A 9,244-nucleotide genomic window follows, 5' to 3' on the forward strand; every position below is an offset into this window, starting at 1 on the left:
TCTTCTTTATTTTTAAATTCACTTTTAAATTTCCTACATAACATACAAACATAGTCTCACTATAAAAATGTTAAATCCTACAAAGTAGATATCCCATGTAAACTTCCCCCAACCCCCGCTCCATCCTCCATCTTAACACTTTTCTCTGAGAACCACCTGCTGCAAACATTTCCTGAAGACCCACTTCAGGGGCCTCTGCTGTGATGAGGTCCACCTCTCCAGAACACACTGCGTGCCACCCCCTCTCCCAAGCACCAGATTCAGCTTATTTAACACCCAGTGTAGCTACAGGTTATCAGAAACATATTGACCAAATGCAATGCGTGAATCTTTTTTGGATCCATGATTCAAACAAACAAACAGATAGGATCATTAATAGACACTGATGAGACATTTGGAAATGTGAGCCATGACTGGATATGGGATGATGATCAGGAATCATTGTTAATATTGCCGACATGTGACAAGGGATTTGGGTCTTTATAAGTCCTTGCCTTTTGGATATATAATCTGAAACCTGTATGACTGAACTTCTGTGAGGCCTGGAATCTGCTTCAGAATGGTGCTAAGTAGGGGGCAGAAGCTGGGGGTAAAATTGAAACAAGATTGGCCATGCGTGGATAATTGTGGAAGCTGACTGTGGGAATCTGGAGGTTTTCTTTTGCATGTGCTTAGAATTTTCCATAATAAATGTTTTCTTGTTTTGTTTTGTTTAAAAAAAAAGAAAAGAAAAGCACAAGACCCTGCCCTGGCCGAGTTTCACTGACACAGTCCTGGGGAGCGAATCTGTTCTTGTGGCCCTCAGGACCTCTGGAGCTGAGGACAGCTGACAGACGGGGAGGGCCGCTGGCAGGCGTGGGCACTCACCCAGCTGAGAAGGGGCTGTGGGAGTGGGAGCGGCCCTGACCCCATTAATGAAACTGGACTACTCTCCGCAGAGCGCCAAGCTCAGTCTTGGACTCAGATGGAAAACATGAACAGCATCCTTTGCAATGACCCCGCTTTGAGGTTCCCGTCATTTCACTGTAGGACGAGGTTCCCACACCCCGTCTTAATTTGAAACATTCAGGCACATCTCTTCCCCATTATGAAACAGCGGAGAGATGAAGGTCTTAGAAGCAGCCTTGCTCTGTGATTGCACGGTGGAGTTTCTGCCCCGGAACGTGGGCGTCCTGACACATGGGATGCTAGAAGCAGATGTGGCTGAGCAGAGCTTAGGACTCTGCCCAGGAGTCAGAGATGATTGGGATATTTACTTTGAAAAGTAGCCTCTGTAGATGGGAAATGATTAATTCGCTATGAGGAATTTTATAGTCTGCAGGGTGATACCCTCAGGAAAGAAAGGGCCTCTTTGAGAAAGCCAGATTGAGGTTTCCCTCGGTGTCCCAGCACATCAAAGCCCCTTCCTTCCCACAGTCACTTAATTGTCTGCCTTCACAAGAAGGGAGGCAGCAAGGAGGCCAGGGATGGGGAGAGGGAGAGAGGGAGAAAAGCTATTTTACCTGCTCTGGAAAAGTTGTGGATCATCGAAGGACATTAGCAAGAAAGTGAAAAGACAACCTAGGGAATGGGAAATATATATTTAGAAATATCTGATAAAGGTTTAACATCCAGAATATGTAAAGAATGCCCACAACTCAACAACAGAAAGACATACAACCCAATTTTAAAATGTGCAAAGACTTTGAATAGACAGTTCTCCAAAGAAGATATACGAATGGCCAATAAGGACATGAAAAAGTCAGCATCATTAGTTCCTAGGGAAATGCAGATCAAACCCCAAGGAGATGTCACTTCACACCCACTAAAATGACTATAATAAAAGTTCAATAAAAGTGGAAAACAAGTATTGCTGAGGATATAGGGAAATTAGAGCCCTCATACTTGCTGGTGGAAATGTAAAATGGTGCAGCTGCTGTGGAAAACAGTTTGATGGTCCCTCAAAAAACTAAACAATGACCATATAACCCAGCAATTCTGCTCTTAGGAATAGACCCAAACGAATTGAAAACAGGGCCTTGAACAAATACTTACCCATGTCCACACAGCACTATCCACAATGACCGACAGATGGAAACAACCCAAGTGTCCATCAACAGATCCATGGAGAAAGAAAACGTGGCCCATGAGTACAACAGACGCCGATTCAACCATACAAAGGATGTCCTCACCATCATCACACGGTCTGTTGATTTACAACCATGTTAAATAACCAACTTAACATTCAATAGCGTTCTGGGTATCTCAGGACACTTGGCCAATGTTCAGTAAGGAAATTCTATCACAGTGATGTGATGATGTTCATTCCCATTCTGTTCCTCACTGGTACTCAGTGTAAATGGTGCCCCCTGGGGTGGTTCTGTGCTTCCTTGGAGATTCCTACTGGGATTTCTGAACCGTCCAGGTGCAGGCATCACAGGGGCCAGTGTCCCCAACACCAGTGAGCACACTACTCACTCCTTGTCTGCCCCCGTGTCACCAGTTCACAGATCCTTGAACCACAGGTGAAAACTCTGTCATTGTTTCCCATAAAGTTTTTTTTTTCAGGCTTTCTACTGAAAGTTTCATATATTATTAATGTGAGACCGTGGAACAAATGAGTGTGTCATTGTGTTTAAGCTGACACTTGAATAAGATGAGTTGGATGTTCAGGGAGGCACATGAGTTTGCTCCCTCTGGGGCAGCCCCTGCCTGAGAAAGCAAAGGATATTCGCTTGTGTTCATTTCCACCCCCACACATGTCCTCTGTTTCTTATCTGACCTGCCGGCCACGAGGATTGAGGGCTTTCAATTCACCCTCACCAGCACCTGTGATTAAATTATTTCTCTCCTCATTTTGCATGGATACTTAAAGCAGGGCAGGCAGGTGGTCATTTCCCTCCCTCTTGGAAAGTGTTCCAAGGCAATGGAGGCCACTCACAAAAACACCAGTAAATCCTATTGGCTTCAAGTTTGGATTTGCATCCTGCCTTGGGGTGATGGGTTGGGCAGAGGCCTGGGAGAAGGAGGGAGGTGGAAAGAAGAAAAAGGCTGGCATCCAAACCAGAAGTCGCAGTGTCTTGCAGTTCCTTTTATCCTTTCTTTCAGGTAAGATTTCACTTCTTTTATGCAAACTCAGGCAAAGTCTGTGGTCAAATTCTGCCCCTCAAAGGAGGGGTGAGGATGGGGCACATAGTGACAGTCTGAAACTTTGGCATTTCCTGATGTCATTCTTCATACTACGAAGTCTGGTTTATCCTGCTTCCTTGGCTTTCCCGGAGTGCTTACTTCTTCTAACCAGTGAAAACGGAATCTCACCAGTAAGCCCCCAAATTTGGTATCTTGATTGGTGAGGTTCATTCCTGGGGCACTTATTGAGGCACTGCTGAAGCCCCATTCCTGCCCAAGCATACTTTTTGTGCAAAATAATAGTTATATTGACCCAGACCTCCTTCCAACCTAGAGTACATGTTTCATCTCTCCCCTTGGTGAAACTGCAGATCCTATTTCTGAGTCCTCTCTGAAGACAAATTCTTCATATGCTGTCTTATTCATTACAAAAGCTGTTTGCCTTATCTACTGAAAATACATATATATATATATATATATATATGAGCTTGTATTATGACTTCTTTAGGTAGAGGAGCTGATGTTGTCTGCTAATTGATCTTTTGGCCTCCTCATGAGCTTTTGGAAACTGAACCAAAAATATTTGTTGATGATACCATGAAGACCCTATGAAATGGCTTTAACTGTAACTTCCTATAAGAGATTTGCTAAAAAAATTGTTTATGACTTCAGGGTGATTTTTCCTCATTAGGTGTCTACTCTATTGGCCCTATGTATAGGATGAGGAGAGAGTACTGAAGCGATCAGATGCCAGTCAGGCTCCAGGACATGTCCCTCCCAGCATGAGTTCTATGTCCACTAAAGAGATGGACCAGAGTGTCCACAGCAGCATTGTCCTTAACAGCACAATCTGGAAACAACTCACATGTGTGCGTACAGAACGTGGACGCGTAAATTATGGTAGATTCATTCAACACAGAGCAGTGGAAGGGAGCAGATTACTGTTACCTGCAATACAATGACAAAAGGTCAAGTGAAAGCAGATAGCACCAAAGAGTACAGACTCCATGGTTCTGTTTCTATGAAGTTCAAAACTGGACAAAACTAATTCCTGGCGATGGAGGTCAGAATAGTGTCAACTGGGAAGGGTCATGGGGCAGGGGTCTTGGGTCCTAGAAACTTGCATGTCTTCATCTAGGTGGGGTCACCCAGGTGGATGCGTGTCAATTGAGTTGTTTACTTAAGATGTATGTGTTTTGTCAGATGTAAGTGATACCCAAGTTCAATACTTAAAAGAAAAAGATGAGTCACAGAGTCCCTGGCTCATGGTCTGGTAAGAGAGAAAAATGCAAAGGGAATCATTTCCCTGGAATGTAGTAAGTGTGGTCATAGAGGCACGCACAACGAGGAGAGACAGAGACAAGTATGGGGCTCAGGGAAGGAGGAGGAGGAAAGAGAAAAACACACAGAACTCTTGGAGAGGCGCAGGACACTGCAGGAGAGGGACATCCGTGGTTGTACAACACGGATGCACCTTGAGAACATCATGCTAGGTGAAATAAGCCAGACATGCCGAAGCATGCTACAACACGGATGCACCTTGAGAACATCATGCTAGGTGAAATAAGCCAGACATGCCGAAGCATGCTACAACATGGATGCACCTTGAGAACATCATGCTAGGTGAAATCAGCCAGACACAAAAGGACACGTAGTGTATAGCTCCACCTCCATGAAACACCTAGAATAGGCAAATTCACAGAGACAAAAAGTAGATTCCATGAGGGAGGGGAGCAGGTTAGAGAAAGGGAGGAGCGGGATAGGGAAAGGGAGGAGCGGGAAGTCATTGTTTAATCACCATTAGGCAAGGTTTCTGCTTGAGATGATGCAAACATTTTGGAACTGGATACGGGGACAGTTGCACAGATTTGTGAATGTAATTAATGCTGCTGATTGTACACTTAAAAAGTCGTTAAAAGGGTGGGGTGGGATGGCTCACGCCTGTAATCCCAGCACTTTGGGAGGCCAAGACAGGTGGATCACCTGAGGTCAGGAGTTCAAGATCAGCCTGGCCAACATGGCAAAACCCCATCTCTACTAAAAAGTACCAAAATTAGCTGGGTGTGGTGGCAGGCACCTGTAATCCCAGCTACTCGGGATTGAGGCAGGAGTGTCGCTTGAACCCAGGAGGTGGAGGTTGCAGCAAGCTGAGATGGCGCCATTGCACTCTAGCCTGGGAGACAGAGCAAGACTCTGTCTCAAAAAAAAAAAAAAATATATATATATATATATATATTTTACCACCATTTTTAAAAATGAATAACGTCATATGCCAAAAACCACTGAATTGTGCACTTTATATGGCTAAGTTGTAAAGTATACGAATTATATCTCAATAAAGGTGAAAAATAAAAACAATTCACACACACACACACACAACCCTCAAAAAAGTTGTGAGTCCTCACCCAGGTCCATGCTGATGTCCACCAAAGATGTGATTTTCAGAGCGGATGGAGCCGCCCGCACCCAGTGTTAAGTGAGGTGGTGGCACCTGCAACAGGGCTGTTTCTGATCACCACGAAAGTGGCACGAGCACCTCCCACCATTTGTGTCAGCTGCGATTGGCCTGTGCTGTCCTGTGAATGCCAATGGAACTGGGTTTTAGCTGTAGCATGTGCCTTCACGTCTTCACAGATCTTCATAGATCGTGTCTTCAGTGTGTGAGAGAAACGGTTCTTCCAGCATCTTCTCAGCCCCTCTGCAGAGGACATTGACCAGTGTTTACAGAGCCCAGTTTGAGACCCTCTTGGTGAATTTGGATAACTGAGCCATTCACTCATCCTTATAAAACATGAGCAACTAGGGGGACAGCAGACACTTTCCAAGACTTTGGTCCCCCTCACATAGTGCAAGCTGAGTGGGGAGAAGCTAGGAGCCCCCTGCAAAGGAGGCTGCCATCTCAACCTGGATCCCGCAGGGCCTCCCTGGCCTCCCCAGCCTCTCCCCACAGCCTCCTCCTGCCCATGCTCCAGCCTCACCACCTAGCACTCCTCCCTCAGCGGACACAGTGCCCCCCGCCAAATGCTCCAGGCTGCCCAGGAGTCCTTCAGCCTGAAAACCCTCCATCCCTGATCCACTGACTTGACTATTTCTGGGTCTCAATCCACTGCTACCTCCACTTCGAACCCTTTCCAGACCCTGACAGTCTGAGTTCGTTGATCTTCCTCTGTGCTCCCACCTTTGACATAGAACTTCTATTGTCCTTGTGTATCTCTGTTTGATCTCTGAAGTCCTTGAGGACAGGGGCCATGTGTGCATCTCTGCATCCCCATTGCTTAGCGCAGTGATCGACACACAACCAGCTTTCACATGTTTGTTGAATGAATGAATGAATGAATGAGTGAATGTCAGGACCGCCACATTAGACAACCCAGGGGACAACACTCACATGGAGGGGGCAGGAGACAGTTGCAAATGTAAGTACTGCCTGGAGCTGTACAGCTGGGAGATCTTGAATGATTGCCTCTTTATACCAAGTAGAATTCCATCCTCTGAAGACGGTACACAGGGTGTTGTACCCCCAGCTTTCACACTAAGATGACCACTTGTCCAAGATCCTCCAAAATCATTCCTCACTGGCCAGTCCTGGTGATGCCTGTTCCTACATCCTACTTTGGAGATTCGATTTTGACCTCCGAGGGTCTCCAGAGAGGGCCCTCTCCTCACTCTGTGCTTGTGTGCTGCAAGGGGCAGAGGCAGGGCCAAGGGAGGGGGCTAACCTTTGATTCCATTTCCTCCATTATCACACCAGCTTCTTCAAAGTGCCTCCCTTGGGATTTCAGTCAAAACCCACACAAATAAACTATATTTTCTAATTTTCCATTTTCTGAATATTACATTTTTATGTGGACAGCAATCCCGGTGACTGTGCTCCTGAATTTCCCAGAACGGTCTCGAGGTCATTCTAATAACATACGAAGTGTATTTCAGAGAGTCCCCAGATCAGAGCAGCTTAACAATAGCGGATTGTCAGCACGAATTCCTGCTACGTATTTATATTCAAACTCGAAATTTTCCGCTAAGATTTCCAAATGCATCTCAGAGTCTTTGGCTAACACCAATTTGTGCCCCTTCATGCTAATATGGAAACTACAATCAACTGAACATTTATTGTACGTGTGTTTTTTTTTTTTAGTAAATGAGTATGTGTTGGAGATTTTTTTTTTTTACTACATAATAAAAGCAACATAAAATGAATTTGCTGCAGTGCTTCTTCACTCTTTAAAAACTCCATGCCCCACCTGCTCGTGCTATTCTTTACGTGGCATTCTGCCCAGACCGTACCTAGGTTATCAGCCGGGCGATGGCAGGAGCCTCGGGCCTTCGCGCTTCAGTCAAGCCTGGGTGTCCCACGGGGGTCCGCGCGGCGCTGATGGAGACCTGGATCAGTTTGCACCCCCAAGGGGGCTTGGCCACTCTGGATATTGCTTTTATAGACTCCGGTTGTTTCTGACTCTGTGTTTTTTATTACATTCCTTTGCAACTCTAGCAGCTGTTTTTGTCAAGAGTCTTAATAAAGTTTGAACTGTGAAACGAACTTTATGGAAATTGGTCACAGAAGAAGTCTATGCGGCACCTTTCAGAAAACCAGGGGTTACGTCGCCCCTGGGCTACCTCCGTGGTAACAGTAGTGACAAATAAACCTAACAGCGCGGGGGAAGGGTGATGGTTTGGCAACCAACTTCTCACTTGATTTCTGAGAGACTACCATCCACACACACACTTAGTTTCTTTAGCTCTATTTACCGCAATTTATTAGAAACATTTGGCTGCATGGCTCAATGATGAAGTTGCTTTAAGGACCTTTACAGAGAGTCAACTCGTGTTTGGTGTTTTGTTTTGCTTTGGTTTTATTTCATGTTGCTTTCCAATTTCATAAACCTAAGACTCGGAATAATTGGACTTGGAAACTTTCTATGAAAGATAAATAAAGTGTCTGAGATACTCTCAGTTTATCTTTCATTGCTTAATTATACTAAAATATTGGTCGATTTTGTTAAGCATATTAATTTGGCCATGAAGTTAACTTGATTTGATGGCATCTCTAGGAGCCAGTGAAAAACTCAAAACCCATTTTAGACTTGCCTTGGGTATAATGGTTTACCATCCACTTCACACACCGATGTTATGGAAGAATAATTCACCAACAGACCAAAACTAACCATTCATCAGTTTGGGGTGTGACTTCATCCATTTCCATGATTAAAACAGACCCTAAAAGCAATAAAGCAAACTGTTTCAGTAGCCTTAGCCCGGTAGCTGGATACCCACCCTCCTGGATATTCCTGGATTATAATGTGTCCTTTATGAAACATCTCTTTGAGAAATTTGTGTTGCCACCAAACAGAGTTAGTTATTAGCAACACTGCAGCTAGTTGAAATAAAATATTTATAGGTAGATGACTCAGTGACTCACCTCAGACTTATGAAGTGTAAAATGCAGAGGTCAGGTTAGATGGTCTTTAAAGATCCTCGCACCTCTAACACTGGGGCTTCCTAGAACACAGTGAGAGTTCTAGGATGAGACAAGATACCCACAGCGGGGGAGTCGCACTGGGCAGAAGGCACTGGTGACAGGGTGCTTTCACCGTGGAATCAACAGACGCTTCCGCTGTTCCAGGTGGGCTGCGGTGAGAAGCAGGTGACGCCCAGGTGCAGCTGGGTCAAGCTCCAAATCAAACCAAACTTCACAGAGCCTGTGGCTCCAGGGCCAGCACTCTCATCCAGCTTCCTCTCCAGACTGTTAAGAACGGCATCTGAGTTTAATTTGCTTTTGTCTGTCAGAATCTATTCCAACAAAAAGGAGAGGGAAAATATACTCATGGCGAAGGACCCCACATCCTCTGCGATGACGTCACAGCGAAACACTCCCTCGAGATGATTGACAGTTCCGTTCTCAGTTACCAGCAGCGAGAGTCGGTGGACACTTCTTTATATTGTTCTTGCTACTTTAAAAAAATGGCCCGATTCCAATCACTTACTTCTGTTCTGATACCCTAACGCCTGTGCTTCAAACAGCAACCGAATCTGCCTCTCATTACAATGACCTTCTTGACTTCCTCCTGTCCACATCGCAGAAGCACCCTTTCCTTTAACGACCAGCGGAGGGTGCTGTTGTATTTGGTGTGTTTCCACC

At 45.2% G+C, this 9,244-nt stretch overlaps 1 long non-coding RNA gene across 1 annotated transcript in view; it reads right to left on the reverse strand.

The window, feature by feature from the left end:
• Positions 1-5,665, reverse strand: part of LOC111548537 — a 34,176-nt gene extending 28,511 nt beyond the window's left edge. Inside the window, exons 1-2 of the long non-coding RNA XR_002733457.2 lie at positions 5,514-5,665; positions 1,503-1,560 (exon numbers count right to left, since the gene is read on the reverse strand). This is a non-coding gene — a long non-coding RNA (uncharacterized LOC111548537). The remainder of the gene's footprint in view (positions 1-1,502; positions 1,561-5,513) is intronic.
• Positions 5,666-9,244: the final 3,579 nt, after the last annotated feature.

The sequence above is a fragment of the Piliocolobus tephrosceles genome, chromosome 5 (assembly GCF_002776525.5).
Source record: "Piliocolobus tephrosceles isolate RC106 chromosome 5, ASM277652v3, whole genome shotgun sequence".
Classification (NCBI taxonomy): Eukaryota; Metazoa; Chordata; class Mammalia; order Primates; family Cercopithecidae; genus Piliocolobus; species Piliocolobus tephrosceles.